Below are 23,351 nucleotides of genomic sequence, written 5' to 3' on the forward strand. Positions count from 1 at the left end.
AATTATTTTTTTTTATCATTTGAAGAAAAGTTTTTACAATAATGTATTTTTTACCCTCTTTTACTGGGAATGCTGAAGAGGATAAAACGTGTATATTTTGGTTTCTCTGGAAATGCCATTGTATTTCTGGATTATTTTGTTGCTTTTTAGCTCTCAAAAATGCAAAAAAAATATATACGTGTTCTGGCACTGCCCAAAACAGTGCGTTTCCTTGTCCACTGCCTGACAGCTAATTAATATTGAATGCCATCCAATAAAACACAAGGCTTGCTCTTTTCTTGAGTTTACATGAAGTAATTTGTTAAAGTTTGTGAAACTGTAACAAAGAAACATGCATGCATTCAACACAACAGCAAAATACACGCCGGTATACAAATACCATGTAGACATTGCACTTCACTGTAGCAGTTAAGCTACAAGCTAGCTATAAGTAGCCTATAGGTTAGCTTGCTTACGGCAGGATTTATTTACAAATTTTGTTCTTCTAGCTTTTCCCCATAAACACACAGATAGAGTTAAAATACTTACACATAGTTTCAGAGCAGAAGGTATCCTTATAACGTTTCGTCTCTAATCTTCATTTAACATATTTTTTTAAATCAGTTCTAATGCAACAAAAGGGATTATCAACATCCAAGAAAAACTAGCTTAAAAGATTGTAACCCCTGCAAAAGATGCGTCTTTGTTTAACAGAGTTTTTAAATGCGCTGAGATCTTTCAATGTCCAGCTGCGCACAATATTTGGATCATGTGGTAAATTCAGTTGGCGAATAATTGAGACAAATCTCCTATTACAATCAAAACCTTTATTTGAGGAATTAAGGTGTTTGATTCCGACTGATGTTGCACAATTACAACTATAATGACTCTTAGAGGTTTTCATTTCTACCTGCTGCAGTGTTCTGACATTAATATTCATGCATTATGCATCGAAAATATAAAAGTGTTAATGAAAATGGAAAAACATTCCCAGTTCAGCATTTTTATCCGGAAGCAGACTTCGATGTAATTTTTTTTCTTTGCCCATGCTCCCCGAAGTGTCTCCCCAATAACAAACATAACATCCTTGGTGAGGTTTCAGTACAGCAAGTAATTGTTTTGGTTTGGGGCTTTGAGCAGGAAACTTTGAAAAGCACCCTGCATTGAACACGTGTCAGAACGTGACATGCTACCAAACAACAGTACAATTGGGGAGAAAGTGGATCCCTTGTTTTTACCTTGCAAGTGGCTGTTGTTTACTGATAGGTTCATATTTTTGGGTGTCTGAACCGATTAGTTGAGTTTACTTTCTATGGGATACATTGCTTTGGTGTTCGAATGACATTGATTAATCAGGAAAACCAAAGTTCCGCTGGATCATCATTCATTTTTATGAGGATTCTGGGTATCTTGTGGGTCGTTTACATGGTGACACTGTGACACCAATATGCAACAATTGTGTTGCGGGATGGCCTTGCCTTTACATGGTAACGACGCAAACTTTTGATTCTGGCCTCCAAAGCGGAATATTCGTAGGGCTGCAGCTATTGATTATTTTAGTAGTTGATTTAATCTATCCACTAGTAAATTCGAATAATCAAGTAATCAGATTAGGAACATTTAATGCTTTGCAGAATAAATTTTTGGATATGTAAAACAAAGGCTTGCTAAGATTGCACTTTCAAAAGAGCATTAAATGCAAATACAAAATAAATTCCTGATTGTTTCTTCAAACTATGCAGAATTTCACTTTCATTTCAAAATAAATTAAAATACCTGAGCTTAGCTCCAAACGGTATTAAAAAAAAAAAAAAAAAGAATAAATGAGGATCTAAATACAACAAAAAACAATTGACTAACTTGCATAGCAAAAGCCTGCTAGCTTAAACGCTATAAAATGCTTTTGGCAGTCTTTTATTTTTTAATTTTAATTTTTTAACAGTACTCTTAACAAATTGTTCAAAAACATATTCCCACAAAATGGCTAAATATACCTATAAACTAAGTTACAAATGCATTAATAAAAAACATTAGCTCAAACAAAAACTTACTTTATGTTGGTCTTAACAGGGAACAGCTAGATTCAACCATGGTAATGAGTTATGCCATATTCACTGTTGCCACTAGAGGGCACTGTATAGACCCAGATCAAAACTAAATGCAAACTTTTTCACAATGTCACTAACGAATACTTGAAACAGTAAAATTTGATTCAATGCTTTTTTTCTAATCGAATTACTTGAGTTAATCGATTAATCGTTGCAGCACTAGATTCGATTGCGGGGCTTGCTCAGCCACCATATGATTGGAAATCTCTCGCTTCGATGACGTCAGCACTCGCACACGTCACTTTGGGCATACGCTGCTACTAAACATTTAAAACAGCAAATAATGCAGAACGTCGGCTTTTTAAATTACTGCATCTTTTTATTTTTAATTTAAATATATTTAATATTTCCATTTTTGTGCCTTTTGGAGCAAAAGAAAAAACCCTGTGGACGCCATTGCTTGGAGTGGGCGTGTATGTTGTCTTCCGGGCTGAGGAGGTTGTTGTGAAAGAAGTGCATCATGAGCTGACGCCTTGTAAAACTGCACTGCCACCTAGGGCCTGGCATGAATACTACATCGTTTTTTCGCGGAATTGCGACATTGTTCGAATAGATATTAAACCACATAAAAAAACAAATATGAAGTTTGTCGTATCTTGGAGCGTCACAATGTAAACGGCCCCTTGCTCTCTATTTTGCTTTCTCTCTTGACGTGTGCTACAGCCTGTAAGAAGCGCTTAGTTGTTGACTGCTCATTATTCGGAAGCACATTGATATCTGCTAGCAATTTTCTGCTGGTGTTTCTCATGTAGTATTCACTTCCAGCCCCTTCCAGTTCAAATGGATTGGGCATCTATTGCTGTCAATGAATCGAATCATCATGGGTGAATGTTATTAATGCATTCCAGCACTTCATGTTTGTTCAATTTAACAGGGGGTGACTATTATAATCCCTGCTCCAACACACATGTTTTAGGGCGTCCAGCGGTGCATGTTATAGGCGGGTAATATCAGCCTAATAGGCTTATGTGCTGGCACTGTATGGAACGCAGACCCCGTAAATCACATTTGTCTGTGACACCTGCTCACTCCCTTGCGTATTTATGCCGTTCCCCTTCCCCCCTTCTGTCGTCTTCTTTTTGGACATGCTCCAAAAACTGAACCTCCTCCCACACTGAGGCCCCTTCATTGCCTCGTCAAGAAGTGTAAAAAAGATGTACATGAGGAGAGCTGACCGTGAGTATGGAAGTTGGCTCTTTACAATTTAGCTGAAAAGGAAGAGCAGGACAAGTAAAAAAAAATATGAGTTTGAAAACAGTTTGTCAGGTTTTGAATTTGAACCTTGTCCGGACATCCCAACCCTGAGCAGGATGCACCTCATTTGAAACCTCAGCCGAGTTAGTAAACCTAACTTTTGCTTGAAACAGTCACAATCCATCTTGATGGGCGTCTTGATTAGGGTTGGGCATCGTTTGAAATTGAACGATTCCGGTTTCGATTCCGATTCCACATCTCGATTCCGATTCTTTTAAGAAGCAAGTTAAAAAAAATTGCATAGTTTATATCAATGTCTTAACCTCTCGATGTTTTTAAAAATTATATGAACTTCTTACATGGCTATTTTTAACTTGTATATAAATATCAGTCTTTGAACTTGAATGTTATGAAGTTGCTTTCCACAGGACTGCACTTGCATAAAGATGTTTATTTTTCAAAAGATCACGAAGAAAACATTTACACATACATGTACCTTAGCTGGGAGCCTAGACGAAGCATTAGTATACATTCTTCTATTGATTATAATTTGAAGATCTTTTAATACTGTTGATTTTAACGGAGGCGAAAACGCGCTACGTAAAGTACGTAGCTACTTATAGAGACTGAGAAGTCTACTGCTTTGAGATTGCAGCTGTTTACTAACGCCGCTGAGTCTGTCATTTAGCATCTCATTCTTTATACATGTGATATCTACCGTAGCCTGACGTAATAATACGCCTTATTCTCGTATTATTCCGTCCGTCCGTCCGTCCGTCCATCCATCCATCCGGGATCGGGTCGCGGGGACAGCAGAAGACGGACGGAATTTATTGTTTTACTTACCTAGCTCTGACTGGTTAGAGGACCGGCGCAGGGTGTCAAATGCACGGCACTCTGCTATGTACTCGGCATGTCTATTCCATGAAGCCGGAGGTGTCTGATCATATTGGTCGTGCAGCCACCTTTGCATGATATACTTGTGTTGTAATCATTTTTTTTTTTTAGGTAACGTTTAGCCAAACTTTTGAGCGCTGCCGCATCGTGTCCATGGTTGTAACTAAGTTGGAATGCACAAACACATGCTTCATGTGGCTTCTTCTTCATGGTTTTCAACAGCAATTTTTTTCTGCTCCGCGGTCAGGGCATCAAAACATGGAATCGAAATTTAAAAATTTGAACGGTTCCGGGATCATCGGAGTGTTGGAACCAGATCCCCTCGATGGTCGATGCCCAACCCTAGTCTTGATGGCAGATCATAGTCCGCCATATGTATATTATGGATGCAACAATAGTTAAGTCACGGTTCGTAACGATTTTCGATACGAGGAGCACAATTTTCGATTCGATTCAATACATTTAATGCTCCAAAACAAATAATACAAGTGTTATTTTTTAATGTTTTATTATTTTGCTAACAAGCAAAAATAACAATGCCATCATATAAAAATGCATTTTAGTCCATAATATTTGTGCGCTTATCTCTTACTGATCTGAAGAAATTTTGTATAAAAGTGCTGAGAACAACTGTAAAGTGAGGCAGGGCACACTGTTGATTGCTACAGGTCTCTTAGCTGCTATGTTTACTATATGAGCAATACATCCTATTTGTGGTCAAAGTCCATCTGTGTTACATACTGAATTAACATTATTTGCAGCATTATCTATAGTCACTGGTATGGATTGATTTGGCCTGCTTAACTTCCATTCAGTCACGGCGGTTTTTAATTCATCGATGTAGTATATGGACTGCGTGTCCCATGATCACTCTGGGCTCACGCAGCCAATGACATGGGACTTTGGGGGGGATCTAACGTAGCACATCTAGGTTGTAGGCCTGAATGATATTGGAAAAAACTATTGTTGCGATTTTTTTTTGTGTTTGCGATATATTACGATATTAAATTGTGATATAAAAAAAAAATTATATATATATTTTAAAAGAAATTTTCACTTGATGACTTGAATAGCTGTTTGGAAAGACTCTAGATGACTCACCATCACCACAGTGTACAGTGATCCCTCGTTTTTCACGGTTAATGGGGACCAGAACCCGCCGCGATAAGTGAAAAACCGCTAAGTAGCGCACCCCCCCAATTTTTTTTTTTTTGGTGTGTTTTTTTGTGCTCAATGTATTTATTCAGATTTAGCATTGGAAATAGATACATATAAGACATGTTTTGTCTCACTTTTTCGCCCAAAGTGATTTAAAAAATGTATATAAAATGGTTTTTAACCCTTTAAGGTCTGGGCCTATTTTGTCTGATTTTGCATGCCTTTGAAGTTGCCTTTATATTTCAAAGAAAGAATTGTTTACGATGGCCTGGTTTGGTCCCTTTTTTTGTGACACCTTGAACTTCATGTCCAAACTGTTGTTTCCGTCACTGACCAATTATAAATCATCATTTTGGGCCCAAAAAGACCAAAAATTCCACAATCGTTTTGTCAAAATTTTAAATTTTGATGTCCAATTGACAACCAAACATGCGTAACGAACCATTTTGAAACTTTGTAATATTTATTCAACATGTTACGATGAACATTCAACCAAAAAAATTTAGAATAAATAGTCTTATATTTGACAATTCAACATAAACAACAGGTATAGCATAGGCGTTTTTTGCCTTTATACATGCTCTAGTCAAAACAGGTTATATACAGCAGACCGAACAGTGAAAAAATATATACCATCTAACACAAAAAGTGTTTAGAGGCCATCTCTTTATGAGTTTAGGTATTGCGGCCCATCACCTGATGAAAACTATGTACACACAATCAAGCTTCTTGAACACACATTTATATACACAAATTGAGAAGACTGATTGTGGGAAAAAATTTATATATATATAACATTGGGGGGAAAAAAGTATTTTCAAAAATATTTACAATAAACAAGTTAAATTTTTTTCAGGCATGCCACTCCGAAAAGCAGTTTCGTCCTGGAATTCGAAACAGGGCGACATCACACAGCCCACACTTCCATGGGGTGTTGGTCCTCTTTCCACCCTTCCATTTTCATTTCACTTTACTTTCATTGTCACTATAAATGTACATGAAAAAAAGTCAGTATTTATGAAAATAATAAAGTATAAAATAAAAATATATACAGCAATAAATAATATTGGAAATCTATATGTATGACAATAGAAAGAATACCATAGCTGAATATGTGCTACATCCCTAATCTTCATATAGAAAGAAGATCACCACAATTATGAATTCCTGCCTTGGATACACACAGTTCACGTACGACTTTGATCTGATATGCACATTTTATTATTATATACACAAACACACACTTATATTGCATCAAAATTAACTTTGTCTTGCAATATCAAAAGAAACTTTCAAAAGAAACTTTTTCCAGCCTAAAAAAAAAAAGTGAGTTTGCTTACCTCTGCTCGTCGATGGCGTCACCCACGTGTTCAAATACGTCACTATCTTCACTCGAGGACTCTTCCGAAGAAGACGATGATGACGAATTTGGACCATCCTCTTCCTCAAGTTGATCAAATAGCACAATTGCTTGCGCTAAATTTAGTTTTCCGTTCATTCTCAAAGTCACACAAAGTCGCTGCTCGATCCAAACGGCCGTCGGCTCGCCACCTCGCTGCTTCAGAACACTCCTCCCTCTCGTTCGGTGGAACCTCGCATGGCAGTTATATTTATTTAAAAAACGCATTTAGTGTGTCCACTGTGACTTCGAAAGGGTTCGTTTGATTTGTGGTTTTTTCATGGAGCTTCCGTTTTGAAAAAGGACAAGAAATGATGGAAATATAGACACAAACAAATGATCCATGCAGCGTTTTAATGTTTTTTTGAGAGGACAATAAAACTATAAAACTTGACAATATCTCACGTTTTAATTGGTCGATTGACTTCAAATAATAACGAGAGTAAACCGCAACTTCTGCACTTTAAAACGAGACCAACCAACGGCATGTGGGTGACGTATTTAAAACGTGAGGGCGCTTCAAAGACGACGTGCGCTGACGACGCGCCGGCGCGTCCTTCGACTCTCAAGGGTTAAGCACTTCATATGTCAATATTATGATCAGTTTTAAACAATAACTGTCCAACCAAATCATTTTTGAACAAGAATAAAGTACTGTAGTAGATAAATGCTTGGCTTTATTAAATGCTTCTGTTTATCTACCGTAGCTGTGACTGTTGGAGTGACATGGAGAAATTTCAAACTCCTCATGATCACTACTGGCAATTATATGTCTCCGTCTCCACACACACACATTCATTCCAGCACGGCTTCCTTGCAGAAACTGTTTAACAAGTTAAACGATGATTGACAGATGCCCGTGTGAAGTAAGTCTGCTTTGGCCAGATCAAAGCCATCGTTGACTTTAATAAGCAAGTGCCGCAGTGACTGAGAGGAACAAAGGGCTGGGAGAGGGAGGGTGTGAGGCTGTGCGCAGAGTAGAAAGCAAGGCGTATATGGATAAAAAAAAAAAAAAACTCGCACGTGCTTGCGATGGGACCATCCCGCACGTGCTCATCGCGATGGTGATGTTTAAACGATATATCGTTTAGGCTTAGTTGTTATTAATTTGCCACTCATTTTTCATCATTTAACCGTGAGTTAGTGCTTTGTGTCCCAGGGTTTAAGCTGTGTGGTGTCAGACCAAAGCTATACGTTGCAGCCAAGTCGGCGGCAACAATATATTAGCTGGCATTGTTGTAAATATCCGTAAAGACTGTCTTTGTCAATTACTGATGAGTGGGCATAGTGTATCGCTAACCCAAAATGCTGCCACACAACAAATCTATTTGACATTAAAACTGACAAGCTGCCTCAGTAAGCTTCTGTGTTTACTCACGGGCAATAGTCCTCGTGCCCCACGGCTCCCGCACATCAGGCAGTGTGGGAGAGGAGTGGAGAGGGTGGTGCTAGCGGGGAGGAGCCTTCTCATAGCTTTATTTACAAGGCAAAAAATGCGCCGGACATTTTAGCGAGCGAGACCACAAAAAAAGTTCGGAAAATGCATTTTGGGAGCTTTTTCAGTTGGATCGAATGTTTTTGCGTATTGAATCGAAGAGGGCATATTGAACGGTTCAAAATTAAACCAAGTATTGTTGCATCCTTATTATATGTTTTTTTTAACCTGTCCTGTTCAGTTACTATGACACAGAGGAATGGGAATCTGAGTGCCCTCATGGTCTGGACACTTTTAATGTATGTGGGATTTGATATACTCCCGTTGTGATTATTCGTTGTGTTTCGTTTATTAGGAGAAAGCAGCGAGCAGGAAGGGGTAATGGGGGGACAGAAAGGAAAATAGAAGAGGACAGTCAGAGACAGAGGAGAAGAACAAACAACAACAAGAAATACATTGAATGTCTACACTACCTATGAATATAGTGGTGCTACCATTAGCTATTTGAATTTCCCGTGGACACCAAGTGGGGGGGCCGAGGAGAAGGACAAGGGGGCTGAATCAAAAAGAGATTTGATTAGGTGGGGTGGAGCGTACACAAATCAGCAATGTGAAGTGTAGAACCCAGTAATATGTGAATCACTTGAAGTGTGAATATGTTGACGTTCTATTCTATGCTGCCTGATCGCTAATCCTGACACCGACATTCTCTTTACTTGAGTGTGTCTAATTGCAATTGTGATAGTCCTGCAGACAAGTGGAAATGATGCGCGGGGGCCACCCCATGGTCACTCCTCTCTGCAGTAAATCCCATGAAATCATTCATTGAGATCAAGCAAAAAACTAAACATTTATCACTGTTCAAAGTTAAAGTAGTAAAAAGGTGAGGTGCGGCTGCCAAACCAATTATGACCTCTAATGACATGCGGTTTGTGCTTGTGTGGTGATTGAATTAAGTCATTTGTATTATGTATGTTTAAATGGATTCTGTATTAGCCTGTGGTAGGAGCGGTATGTCTAAGCGCTGTATTGGAGCTGTGAATTTGGTGTGTAATGGACTGAGAATGAGGTTGACCAAAGCTGCTGATAACCTTTAGGAAGGGCATTGTTCCTCAATGCGGGGAGGGAGGGAGGGAGGGACTTCACTGGTATATACATTACGTTCGGTATATATACAGTACATTCATGTCAATGCGATGGCACTGAAGCAGTAAACAGCTAAATCCCTCACGACATATACATTTTTCAACACCGTGAAACATTTTAGTTCCATACATTTGTCGTCGCCTTTGAAGCGGAGCTTTCCATTTAATGACATTTGCTTTTCCCTCAGGTCTGTCGCGTGAGGAGGGGTCAGCGAGGGACCACGAATACATGAGGGGTCCGAGCTCGGAGGGTGCAGCTGCAGCACCAACAAGGTTAGAGTTCACGCAAGCTTCTTACACAGGCGGGGATTGCGCACACTCTTTTTTTTCCTCTCCATCTCATTCTCTTTCGTCTTGGCTGCTTCTTTTTTTGAGTGTTTCTTTCCCCCCTTCTTCCCCCCTCGAACTCTTTGAGCAGAGTTGGCATGCAAAGGCAAAGTGAGGGAGCAATGTGGCTGCTTTTGATTGGACCCTCCTGGGCTGCCAGCCGGGGAGGGACTGAGCAGCTGCTGTTTATGAGGAGCTGTGCAGGATCCTGTTTGGCTCTGGCCAAAAAAAAGCCAGCCAGTTATTCCCCGCTGAGAAGCCAGTGGCCTGTGTCAGCATAGTGTACACACAAGGAGAAATGCGCCACAGATGCTTATTCCTCGAAAAATGCCACAGTTTTTGCCATTCTTGAGTTGGCTGGATCAAAATTGTTTAGCAGGGAATAGAGTCATTGATGAAATACTTTAATAAGGAACTACATTTCAGGCTGTGGAATTAAACTAAGTCCATGCTATTGAAGACCTTTGAGAATTGTGATTAAGGGCTATGAAATTGAATTGAAAACTCGCACTCGGCAATGATGCAGCCCTGCACTACTTAGACTTTTCTGACATAATGGTTTATTTGTTTTTGTTACATTTAATTTTAAGTTTAAGAGAAATCTCCTCAATAATATGATTCATAAAGTAAACCTGCGTGTTTTTGTGTGCGTCTGATAGTTTGTATATTGTGACTAAATATTACCATCTAGTGTATTTGTTGAGCTAAACGAAATCTTTGAATAGAGTTTGACCAAAGTCTGAGTAGGTTTTATGTGCATTTTGCATAGCTATTTTGAGTTCGGAATGCCAGTTCTCTTTACATTGAGCGCTTTTCGTTTTGTGAACATTTTTTTTTTTTTTTTGAGAGATAGGAATATTATTTTTGTTGTGCTTTCAGTAAATGACACTGTAGCGACTTAACTGTTCCGCCCAAATGCATGATGGGAAGTTGGGCAACCATGACTGTCAGTGGTGGCTGCAAATGGTATATGTTCTGAGTTGTGTTCAATGAAGTGTGTTAAGAAAAAGATCATCTCCTGTCATTCTTCCCCACGTTGCTCGTCACAATAGTTATGTTTGTTGTGAAAGAGTTGCCAAAGCTTATGCCAATAAGCGGCGCGGTCCAATGAACGCCTGTGTCCACTCACATTTTTCTGCCTCTCAGTTCTAAATGTGCAAAAAAACGGCGTCATTGTAATCTGTTTGAGGCAATGCATGAGCGGGTCATTCCGCGCATGCGTTAAATGTAGGGCTGTCGAACAATTAAAATTTTTAATCGAGTTAATCACAGCTTAAAAAGTAATTAATCGCAATTCAAACCATGTAAAAAGTATGCCATATTTTTCTGTAAATTATTGTTGGAATGGAAATATAAGACAAAAGACGCATAAATACATTCAACATACTGTACATAAGTACTGTATTTGTTTATTATGACAATGAATCAACAAAATGGCATTAACATTATTAACATTCTGTTAAAGCAATCCATGGATAGAAAGACTTGTAGTTCTTAAAAGATAAATGATAGTACAAGTTATAGAAATTTTCTATTAAAACCCCTCTTAATGTTTTCGTTTTAATAAAGTTTGTAAAATTTTCAATCAAAAAATAAACTAATAGCTCGCCATTGTTGACGTCGCCGAGCGGGACGTCACATGGGCTCCCTGCCATTCTAACACAGTGTCTTTAACTACGTAAGGTAGTGATTGAAATACACCACAAGGTGTCAATGGCGAGTTTTAAATTAATTAGAGATCTAGCCAACGAGTGTGTTTTGCCCCTCGACTGATGCTGTAGTTTCCGGGTTAATTGAACCTTACGTTCATTTGAGTGTTGACTTCGCAACCTATGAGACCCCTAACAGTTTGTATATTGTGACCAAATATTGCCATCCAGTGTATTTGTTGAGCTAAACGAAATGTTAGAATAGAGTTTGACCAAAGTCTGAGTAAGTTTTATGTGTATTTTGCATAGCTATTTTGATTGGGAATGCCAGTTCTCTTTGCATTGAGCGCTTTTTGTTTTGTGAACTTTTTTTTTTTTGAGAGCTAGGAATATTATTTTTGTTGTGCGTTCAGTAAATGATACTGTAGCGACTTAACTGTTCCGCCCAAATGCATGATGGAAAGTTGGGCAACCATGAATGTCGGGCAGATGCCTGTGTCCACTCGAATTTTTCTGCCTCTCAGTTCTAAATGTGCAAAAAAAAACAGCGTCATTGTAATCTGTTTGAGGCAATGCATGAGCGTGTCATTCCGCGCATGCGTTAAATGTAGGGCTGTCAAACGATTAAAACTTTTAATCGAGTTAATCACAGCTTAAAAATTAATCAATCGTAATTAATCGCAATTCAAACCATCTGTAAAATATGCCATATTTTTCTGTAAATTATTGTTGGAATGGAAATATAAGACACAAGACGGATATATACATTCATACTGTACATAATAGAGCTGGGAATCTTTGGGCACCTAACGATTCGATTACGATTACGATTCAGAGGCTCCGATTCGATTATAAAACGATTATTGATGCACCCCCCTCCCCTTTTTTTTTTTTTTTTTTTTTTTTTTTTAAATAAAGTTTTGTACATTAGTTCCAAAATTGTTCAAAAATACTCTCAGGCGAAACCAAACTACTATTTCAGTATCAAGTTAACATATAGCAATAAACAAATATACAAAAATAACATTAAATAAAAAAACTTCAGTCCCCATCCTGTATCAGCAGCTTTAAACTACATTCAATTAATTTAATGTTGTGAATCAACCGTTAAAGTTGTTAAAATTGCTCCCGTTATTCCATCATTTCCCTCTTGTCTACTTTTGACATGTGAAAGTTTTAAAACTATTTTAAAGATAGATTCAAGTCAATATTTTACCGATTTAAGAGTATTTTAGATAAAAAGTTAATTAGGTTTGCTTGGAAGGTTCGCTACAACAGCATTGCAGGGAAGTTTACTGCTTTAAGATGGCGGCCGTTTACTAACGCCCGCATCTAGCTTTTTGCAGATGTGCTGCTACCGCTACCGAGTCTACAATCCATCTAGTCCTATATAAATGATATCTACCGTAACATTATGTAGCTTAGCTGTACTTGTAGCAGCTTTTCGGCAGCAGGCAGGTATGTTGTTGTGTCTTTTTATCTCCTGGCATGAGTTGAGCTAGAGCCGTTTGTTGAGCGTTGGCATTACCCGAGGGGCCGGTTAATGAGAAGCATAATGTTTAGCTACTCCCGCTCCGTTCCGTCCCGAAGCCCGCGCGGCGCGCTGAGTGTGTTGTACTTCCGCTTTACTTGGCATATTTCAATAATCGGAATTTGGATGTTTGTGAATCGTTCTCGAATCTTCCACGGCCGAATCGCGAATAATCTAAGAATCGGAAATTTTGCACACCTCTAGTACATAAGTACTGTATTTGTTAAGATGGCATTAACATTATTAACATTCTGTTAAAGCGATCCATGGATAGAAAGACTTGTAGTTCTTAAAAGATAAATGTTAGTACAAGTTATATAAATTTTATATTAAAACCCCCCTTAATGTTTTCGTTTTAATAAAGTTTTAAAATTCGCCATTGTTGATGTCAATAATAATTATGGTGCTGAAACCCATAAAATCAGTCGCACCCAAGCGCCAGCAGAGGGCGGCAAAACACCAAAAATCACAAGTAACCAGTTAAAATGACACTTTGCTGTCATTTTAATCTGTTTGAGCGGGGCATGTGCATTAAATGAGTCAAATATTTTAACGTGATTAATTTTAAAAATTAACACCCGTTAACGCGATAATTTTGACAGCCCTAGTTAAATGCGTCAAATATTTTAACGTGATTAATTTAAAAAATTAATTACCGCCCGTTAACGCGATAAATTTGACAGCACTAATGTATAATACATGTTTTTGGATAGTTATTTTCTGAGATTTAGGGTGTATTTAGGGCTTTTTAAAGAGTTATTTCTGATTTACGCTGAAATTCTCTTTACATCGCCAGCTTCGGAACGGAACCCGTTCGTAACCCGGGGACGTATATCTTGCAGCGATAAAATAAACCTGTTGTATCATGCGTTTTGTTTGATCATGCTATGGACTTTTGGACTGCAGATTCTTTCTAAGTGCTTCTGAATGCTCAACGTTCCTCAACATTTTGAAAGTTATCCAATTTTAATGCTTTATTGCTGTTGCCTCACCTGCACTCTAGTTTGCTACCAGGGATTAAGGATGAGGATTGAGGTGCCAGGGGTAGGTGGGATTCAGACAGCAAATAAATAAGTAAACCAGCCGGTTAATCTTCATTGGTGTGAGTGCGCGCGTGCGTGGTGAGCAATACCACCACACGGGAAACATCTGCCACACACACGTGCACACAGGCAATGATGCTTTCGCTCTTACAGCTGGATGCACACACATACCTACACACATGCGCTACGAGCAGGGATCAGCCAAAGCGATTAGCACATGGACGTCAGCGCATAGAAAGCGACTGGTTTAACACACACACGCAATACGAGTTGTAAACCCGGCGCAATGAAGAGTGTGAGTCAGTCAACAGAACAGAGGTGCTGAATGTGTCTCGCTCTTGAAAGTATGAAAAGACAACTTTTTTCAGGTACTGTCATGCTGAATTCCCGATCTTTTTCCTCTCCACTTCATCATCATAACACAATGCGCCATCAAACAATTGTGAAACTGAAGCAGAACCTGTCCAGACAACCCGCGATGAATAACACAGGGATTAATTTGTTTAGAAAGGGTCTACATATCAAGGCTCCAAACATGTTAGACGGTTGTTAGACGGTTAGCCGCCCCCTTCCTTGCTATGATTGGATGCGTTTTTAATGTTCAGGCTCGCTGTTGCCACTCGAACACTGCGGCCTTTGTGAGGTCGCCAAGGAGAACCGGCATGTTTGGGTGTCGCGTTATTGTAGAATGCAACGCCTTTTGGAAATAAATCAGCTAGGACGTTTTGGCTCGGCCGGCCATTTAACATGCGGGGCTCTTGGAAAACAAGGACGCAACCTTGTCAGAAGGCTGTTGAGTAGCAGACGCTTTAGAGAGGTCCAAAGGGTGACTTTCTGCTGCATTTTCAATCACTTTTATACAGGAAGGGTGATGTCAGCCTGACATTGTGGCAAGGTTTACATGATATGAACCTTGTGATGGAATTCATAATCAATTACATCATTGACAAGTTGGAGTGTAGTACAGTACGTTTAAAAATAAATTATTTTCTGTATCGTCTAGCTGTGTTGAATCAATTCGTCAGTGTGACAAAAAGCATTTTGACACCTTGCCTTAATTGCGTATTGTTTTCTATTTTAAAGGTCACAACATTTGTTATAGTTCATCCTAAAGTGTTTCATATGATTTAAGTCAGGGGGTCGAGCCCACATGAAACCCAAATGTAACTACGGAGCCCCTAAAGCAACATTGACAGAAATAAAATAAATATAAGCAATCTGGTGCGCACCAGAAACTATCTGGTAAACATTAGCATTATATAGCATTTATGCTAGCGGACTTTTGTGATGCAAGTTAACCAATTGTTGTAAACGTTCGCATTATATAGCATTTAAGCTAGTGGATTTTTGCCATGCAAGTTAGCCAAGTGTTGTAAACATTGGCATTATATAGTATTTAAGCTAGCAGACTTTTGCTATGCAAGTTAGCCAATTGTTGTAAACATTAACATTATGTAGCATTTGAGCTAGCAGAGTTTTGGTTAGCCAATTGTTATAAACATTAGCATTATATAGCATTTAACCTAGCGGACTTTTGCTATGCAAGTTAGCCAATAGTTGTAAACATTAACATTATATAGCATTTAAGCTAGCAGACGTTTGCTATGTAAGTTAGCCAATTGTTTTAAACATTAGTATTATATAGCATTTGAGCTAGCAGAGTTTAGGTGAGCCAATTGTTGTAAACATTAGCATTATACAGCATTTAAGCTAGCGGACTTTTGCTATGTAAGTTAGACGATTGTTGTAAACATAAGCATTATGTAGCATTTAAGCTAGTGAACTTTTGCTATGTAAGTTAGCCAATTGTTGTAACCATTGGCATTATATAGCATTTAGGCTAGCAGACTTTTGCTATGTAAGTTAGCCGATTGTTGTAAACATTAGCGTTATGTAGCATTTAAGCTAGCGCACTTCTGCTATGTAAGTTAGCCAGTTGTTGTACCCATTAGCATCATATAGCATTTAAGCTAGCGGAGTTTTGCTATGCAAGTTAGACAATTGTTGTAAACATTAGCATTATAGTATTTAAGCTAATGGACTTTTGCTATTCAACTTAACCAATTGTTGTAAACATTAGCATTATATAATGTTTAAGCTAGCGGACTTTTACTATGCAAGTTAGCCACTTGTTGCATTGTTGCACTTGGCTAACTTGCATAGCAAAACCCCGTTAGCTTAAATGCTATATTATGCTAATGTTTATCAGATTGTCTGGTGCGCACCAGATTGCTTAAATATATATTATTTCTGTCGATGTCCCTTTAGGGGCTTCCTACCTGTTTTTTTTTTTTTTTTTTTTTTTTTTTTTAATGTTATTTTTAATATGGTTTGTTTAAGAATTACAATTTATGGCATTTGACTGGGTTATTTATTAGGATGTATACTCATTACATTAATGGTTGAATTGGTTAAAAGAATTGACAACAATATCGCATATCGGTAATCATTTATAAGACAATATATCGCCAACTGAAATTTCGTATTGCGACAGGCCTAGGAATTACTCCAAATATGGAATTCTTCCGTACCCTCATGTATGCTGGGGGAGGGTGTAATTGGTAGATTAGAAGTGTACCATCTCCGTGCAAGTTCATCACAAAGGTGTTTGATAGGTTGTAAATCAGTCAAGGTATTTTTCCACTCACCAAAACTGAAAATGTTCTTCCCCAAACCTTTTGCCAAAAAGCCGGATGCACACAATTATTCAACTTTTTTGGGTGAAATAAATGAGTGAGTGTGTGAATGAGTGAATGAATGAGGCTTAGGTAAAATGTAGCATAAATTTCTTTCTACATTTTCATTACTGTATATTTTAGTCTCACGTTTTATCAAAGCCTCATATTATACATTTGGCATTTTGTAAGCACTTCATTTTTGCTGGGTTGTTAACAAAATACTCATTGCTGTGTCAAAATTTAACTTGAATACAAGATTAAAAACATTTTTAGGGATACCTAGTTTGTCTGAAGATGTAATTTCATCATTTTATGAGTCTTGGGCTTTTCCAGTGTTTGTTTTCCATGGAAGAAACAGATATCAAAGCCTTTTGAGAGTCTGCCATCCTGCATCCGCTTGCATCAGTTTCTTCCTTCTTCCTCTTGCATTCTATATTTTCCCCAGGTAAGCGAATGGCCGTCTACATATCTGTATCAATGATAGAATTAGGCTGAATTCAAGGAAATCAGCCTTGGGGCTCTACAGCGAAGATGACTTGGATGCTAGGAGATGTATTTTTATCCTCGCTGTGATAGTCATTGTGGTTATCATCGTCTCGCAGAATGTTTCTCACAAACACAAGCTGGCCGCCTCAGAGAGGTAGAAAACGGTATGAGTGGGAGGATGAGAGAGAACATTGTATTCTCTTCTCCAGCTTAAGAGACAGACAGAGTGGAGCAGGTTGCGTGAGGATATTTGCCGTGGAGAACAATGTCTAACTCTTGCCTCGGGGACACCTTTTACTCCAGCTCACGCTGCATAAGAGTTGGAATGTTCCACGGCGTAGGGACGGCTTCCTCAGTGTGTGCAAGCACTTATATTTTTGTCCCCTTCCAGTGGGAGTTATTGTGGATTTGTCTCGACAATTGCACTCACACTGTTTTTGGATACCAATGTAATTTATTTCTGATGAGACTCTTAGGCACCAAATGTAAAGGGGTTAAGAGTAGACAGTAAAGACATACAGCAGTGGTTTCTTGATTTACAGTGAGCGCATAATCTTTAGGGCTGAACAAAGTTCCAAATTACGACCAACATTTAAAGTATATTTTATACATACAGTGTATCACAAAAGTGAGTACACACCTCGCATTTCTGCAGATATTTAAGTATATCATTACCCAGGTAATGACAATGCTCAACTCACGGCTCTGGCTCAACTCATGCTGTTAGATGAAAAAACAATAATACCTGACTGCTGCTGACAGCCGCTACAAACTACGTCCACATCATGCTACGGTAAGTGATAGATATCATATGTATATAGAACTAGATGCAAAATGAGATTCTCAATGGCGTTAGCAGCACATGTATTGAAAACTAGATGCAAAATGACAGACTTGCCGGCGTTGGTAAACAGCCGCCATCTGAAAGCAGGAGACTTCTCTGGAAGGCTCTGTTGGAGCGAACCTAATTAACTTTTTATCTAAAATACTCCTAAATCGGCAAAATCTTGACTTGAATCTATCTTTAAAACAGTTTTAAAACTTTCACATGTGTAAAGAAGACAGAGGGGAAATTATGGAATAATGAGAGCAGTTTTAACAACTTTAATGGTTGATTCACAGCATTAAATTCATTGAATGTAGTTTAAAGCTGCTGATACAGAATGGGGACTTGAGTATTTTATTTACTGTTTTGAATTGTTAATTTGATACTGAAAGGGTCGTTTATTTTAGCCTGAGAGGCTTTTTGTACAATTTTTGTAACCAATGTACTAGGGGTGCACGATATCCATTTTTTGACACCGATACCGATATCAATAACTTCCTGCTCCTCAAGGCCGATACCGATATGATAACCGATAAAATATAATTTTTCAATGTATATTTACCTGAGTTTTTGAACACCTGTCGGTCAAAAATACTAGTGGTCGATTTAGCATAGATTTACCTTTGACCAAATAGAATTTTCATGATGACATGAACATTATTATATTGAACAAAACAAAGACAAAACAGTTTTGACTTAAAAAAAGTGCCCATATGAATTTTTTTCAAATAAATATAATTTGAGTCAATCACAATCAATCAGTCAATATCATTGGCAATGTGTTCCCCTGAGCAATGAGTACTGATCTAAAACAAACATAGACCCAACATGTATTGTACTTTGTCAGCAGATTAAAACATTTGGTGCAACAGGAGAGGAGACTTTTGTCGTCTTGGTCCATGAAACAACTTTCTTAACCTGGCAATTATAGAAAAACAAGCCTATCATTAACCAAAAGGCCTCTCATGAACTTGTAAACATAACACTGTAAAATGCAAACATTTGCTAATTGCCATAGTAAGGTTTAGAACTCATTGAAGGAAAAATACAGCCTCTAGAACACTAACAAAACTTTGCATACTGGCAAAACAGGAGTGGAAACAAACGCTCACATCCCAATCCGACACCGTGCCAAAAATATTATTAATTGGCCCGATAATATACAATGTTATTGGAGTTATTGGGATGACGTCATATTTCCCACTATCAGACTGATAATTATCGTGCACCTCTATAATGTACGAAACATTGAAAGCAGCGAATAGTTTGGGGGGTTTGTGGGTGTCATCAATAATCGATTTATAATGGAATCGTGGCCTCTGAATCGTAATCGTAATCAAATCGTTAGTTGCCCAAACATTCCCACCTCTAATAATCGGTCTATCTCTAATAACGTTTATCTACATTGTCATTTATAATGTCTTTACGCAAGACAGTGCTATTTTCTTTATCTAAACATGACACATTTTAAGAATAGGACTGGAAGTTCCAGTCTGGAACATATTTAAATTTCAATGTATTTCAAAGGGAACAATTGACTAAGTATGAAAAATGTGTTTACAAGCCAAATTGAGGACAGTTTAAAACTTTTATAGAAGGAGCCATTACAGCTTCAATTTTCCATAAAATGCCCTCTTTACAAAAACGAGGGGGGGAAAAAAATGATTTCCATGTTGCGTTCTTAGTCTAAGAACATTGCTTTTACACATAATCCATTTATTGTGGTGGTAATTGTTTGACCCAGGAGCAGATAATGTATATTTCAATTATTTCCTATGGGAAAAATATTGTCTACAAATGCAAAGAAGTCTGCAATTGACGGGATTGAGTTGAACCTAAGAGGCTCCACTGAATCAGAATCTTGCATCTTTGCACTGAGCTGACTCTGTGATGTCATCCATCACCCAGCACTCTGTCTGGCGTCATCAATTACAAGCAGGAAAACAACATTAGAGGCCTGAATGGGACACAGTGGCGGCAGGCCTGACATGGTTGTGTTATACGATTACACAACCTGTTGGCCGCCCGCCTGTCAAGTGTCTGGCGGCCCTGATGAATGGCTGTAATACGCAGCCGTGCATCGCAGCACAACACAACACACCACGCCGCACACTCATTAATGGAGCGGGAGTCAGGAGAGGGGGGATGTTATCGTAGCACTTGCGAATGCCTGGTGTTCGTTCAAGAAACTAAACAAAGGAAACGTGGCGCCTTCATTTCCATAGGCTTGATCGCGTATAACATTTGACATACATGAGAGCGTGCGGAGGGACGTAGGAATGATTGTTTCTAAAAGCGCAGCCCGTATGTTGTTCTATTAGATGCATCCTTGTCCATCTGTGGCCTATTTGCATAGATTATCAAGCATGTGCGCAGGCAGCGCCAGCGCCCGCGTCACAATGGGCCAACGGAAGCCGAGCTTGATTGCTCTTTCTGGCAGTGAATTAGAAGAGCTCGCTATTTAGGACCCTCCGCGCTACTCCACAAACAGATGTGATCCTCGCTGAGACGCCACTCTCGAGAGCTGCAAATTGTTTTCGATGAGCTTATTTTCCGACAAGTGTGTCTACCGGTGTCTGTGTTGTCTGAGTGGAGGCATAAGTGAAGGCATTTCACAGCGCTCTCTGTTTATGATGCTTTACGCCACTGTCGTATACTGCAATCAATCTAGTGCTGAAACGATTAATCGATTAACTCGAGTATTCGATTAGAAAAAAAAGATTTGAATTCAATTTTGCTGCTTCGAGTATTTGTTTAATTAAAGTGGTGTTGTAATGGTTTGTTTTTGAAAGTGTTTGCATTTAGTTTCATTGATTTGGGTGGATACACTGCCCTCTAGTCTGCCTCATTTTACATGGCCAAATCCAGCTGCTCCCTGTTAAGACAAACATAAGCTAGGTTTTTTGTTTGAGCTAATATGTTTAATTGCATTCGTAGGGAATATGTGTCTGAACCATTTGTTAAGAGCATTGTTTAAAAAACAAACAAACAAACAAAAAAAAACGGTATTTTATAGCATTTAAGCGAGTGGACTTTGGCTATTAAGTTAGCCAATTGTTCTTTTGTTGTACATATGTAGATCCTTATTATATATATATTTTATATACCGTTTGAGGCCCAGTTCAGGTATTTTAATTTTTTCGTGTTTATCCGATTCCTTGATTCTTTGAACTAACTAGTTCATCGATTAATCAACTACTAAAATAATCGATAGCTGCAGCCCTAGTGTGTTGTCAAGCGTAATGAAATTTTTAGGTAAGAAATAAGATTTTTTTTGTTTTTTATAAGATCTAGAAGTTTTTGAGTGAAAGCAGTAAAAAAAGTTTGTTTTTCTAGTCACTTCTGAGACGCAATTGTTGGCTGTTGGTTCAATATTAGATGAAATGTCATGTTTTCTCATGTATACAGTGCCTTGCAAAAGTATTCGGCCCCCTTGAACCTTGCAACCTTTCGCCACATTTCAGGCTTCAAACATAAAGATATAAAATTTTAATTTTTTGTCAAGAATCAACAACAAGTGGGACACAATCGTGAAGTGGAACAAAATTTATTGGAAAATTTAAACTTTTTTAACAAATAAAAAACTGAAAAGTGGGGCGTGCAATATTATTCGGCCCCCTTGCGTTAATACTTTGTAGCGCCACCTTTTGCTCCAATTACAGCTGCAAGTCGCTTGGGGATATGTTTCTATCAGTTTTGCACATCGAGAGACTGACATTCTTGCCCATTCTTCCTTGCAAAACAGCTCGAGCTCAGTGAGGTTGGATGGAGGGTGTTTGTGAACAGCAGTCTTCAGCTCTTTCCACAGATTCTCGATTGGATTCAGGTCTGGACTTTGACTTGGCCGTTCCAACACCTGGATACGTTTATTTTTGAACCATTCCATTGTAGATTTGGCTTTATGTGTTGGATCATTGTCCTGTTGGAAGATAAATCTCCGTCCCAGTCTCAGGTCTTGTGCAGATACCAACAGGTTTTCTTCCAGAATGTTCCTGTATTTGGCTGCATCCATCTTCCCGTCAATTTTAACCATCTTCCTTGTCCCTGCTGAAGAAAAGCAGGCCCAAACCATGATGCTGCCACCACCATGTTTGACAGTGGGGATGGTGTGTTCAGGGTGATGAGCTGTGTTGCTTTTACGCCAAACATATCGTTTCGCATTGTGGCCAAAAAGTTCAATTTTGGTTTCATCTGACCAGAGCACCTTCTTCCACATGTTTGGTGTGTCTCCCAGGTGGCTTGTGGCAAACTTTAAACGAGACTTTTTATGGATATCTTTGAGAAATGGCTTTCTTCTTGCCACTCTTCCATAAAGGCCAGATTTGTGCAGTGTACGACTGATTGTTGTCCTATGGACAGACTCTCCCACCTCAGCTGTAGATCTCTGCAGTTCATCCAGAGTGATCATGGGCCTCTTGGCTGCATCTCTGATCAGTTTTCTCCTTGTTTGAGAAGAAAGTTTGGAAGGACGGCCGGGTCTTGGTAGATTTGCATTGGTCTGATGCTCCTTCCATTTCAATATGATGGCTTGCACAGTGCTCCTTGAGATGTTTAAAGCTTGGGAAATCTTTTTGTATCCAAATCCGGCTTTAAACTTCTCCACAACAGTATCTCGGACCTGCCTGGTGTGTTCCTTGGTTTTCATAATGCTCTCTGCACTTTAAACAAAACCCTGAGACTATCACAGAGCAGGTGCATTTATACGGAGACTTGATTACACACAGGTGGATTCTATTTATCATCATCGGTCATTTAGGACAACATTGGATCATTCAGAGATCCTCACTGAACTTCTGGAGTGAGTTTGCTGCACTGAAAGTAAAGGGGCCGAAAAATATTGCACGCCCCACTTTTCAGTTTTTTATTTGTTAAAAAAGTTTAAATTATCCAATAAATGTTGTTCCACTTCACGATTGTGTCCCACTTGTTGTTGATTCTTGACAAAAAAATTAAATCTCATATCCTTATGTTTGAAGCCTGAAATGTGGTGAAAGGTTGCAAGATTCAAGGGGGCCGAATACTTTTGCAAGGCACTGTATTTATAATTGCTTCCTACCTTAAAAAAAAAAAAAAAAAGTTTTTTTTATCTGATTAATCGATAGAATTTGCAGTCGAATACTCGATTACTAAAATATTCGATAGCTGCAGCCCTAAATCAATCAATAACGAAACAAATCTTTCAAATACAGTTGTTCCTTGATTTGCAAAATGGAATTTTTTTTTTTCGTGACTGGGCTAATAACTTTTAACTTTTCATTTACTTGTATGTCAAATTAGTTTTCTGGCAGGTTGTGCATGCTATTAATTGCTTGAGCCTAAAATTGTCTTTTAGTGCAACAAGATCATACAGTGGTACCTTAATTTATGAACGTCTCTACTTACAGAATTTTCAGATTAAGAGAGTACGAGGGATTGTAATTTCCTTTAACTTTTTCAGTGAGAACAGAATCTTTTTTTGTTGTTGTTACAGTTCCACATAAACGTACATCGAGATCT

The 23,351-nt window shown here is 38.5% G+C and overlaps 1 protein-coding gene across 2 annotated transcripts in view; it reads left to right on the forward strand.

Moving 5' to 3' along the window:
- zmiz1a (zinc finger, MIZ-type containing 1a) overlaps positions 1-23,351 on the forward strand; it is a 509,241-nt gene that overhangs the window by 236,565 nt on the left and 249,325 nt on the right. For both annotated transcript variants that reach the window (XM_057849271.1, XM_057849277.1), the window contains exon 4: positions 9,504-9,588. The gene's annotated coding sequence lies outside the window, so the exon portion shown is untranslated. The remainder of the gene's footprint in view (positions 1-9,503; positions 9,589-23,351) is intronic.

Source organism: Corythoichthys intestinalis, chromosome 10, assembly GCF_030265065.1.
Source record: "Corythoichthys intestinalis isolate RoL2023-P3 chromosome 10, ASM3026506v1, whole genome shotgun sequence".
Taxonomy (NCBI): Eukaryota; Metazoa; Chordata; class Actinopteri; order Syngnathiformes; family Syngnathidae; genus Corythoichthys; species Corythoichthys intestinalis.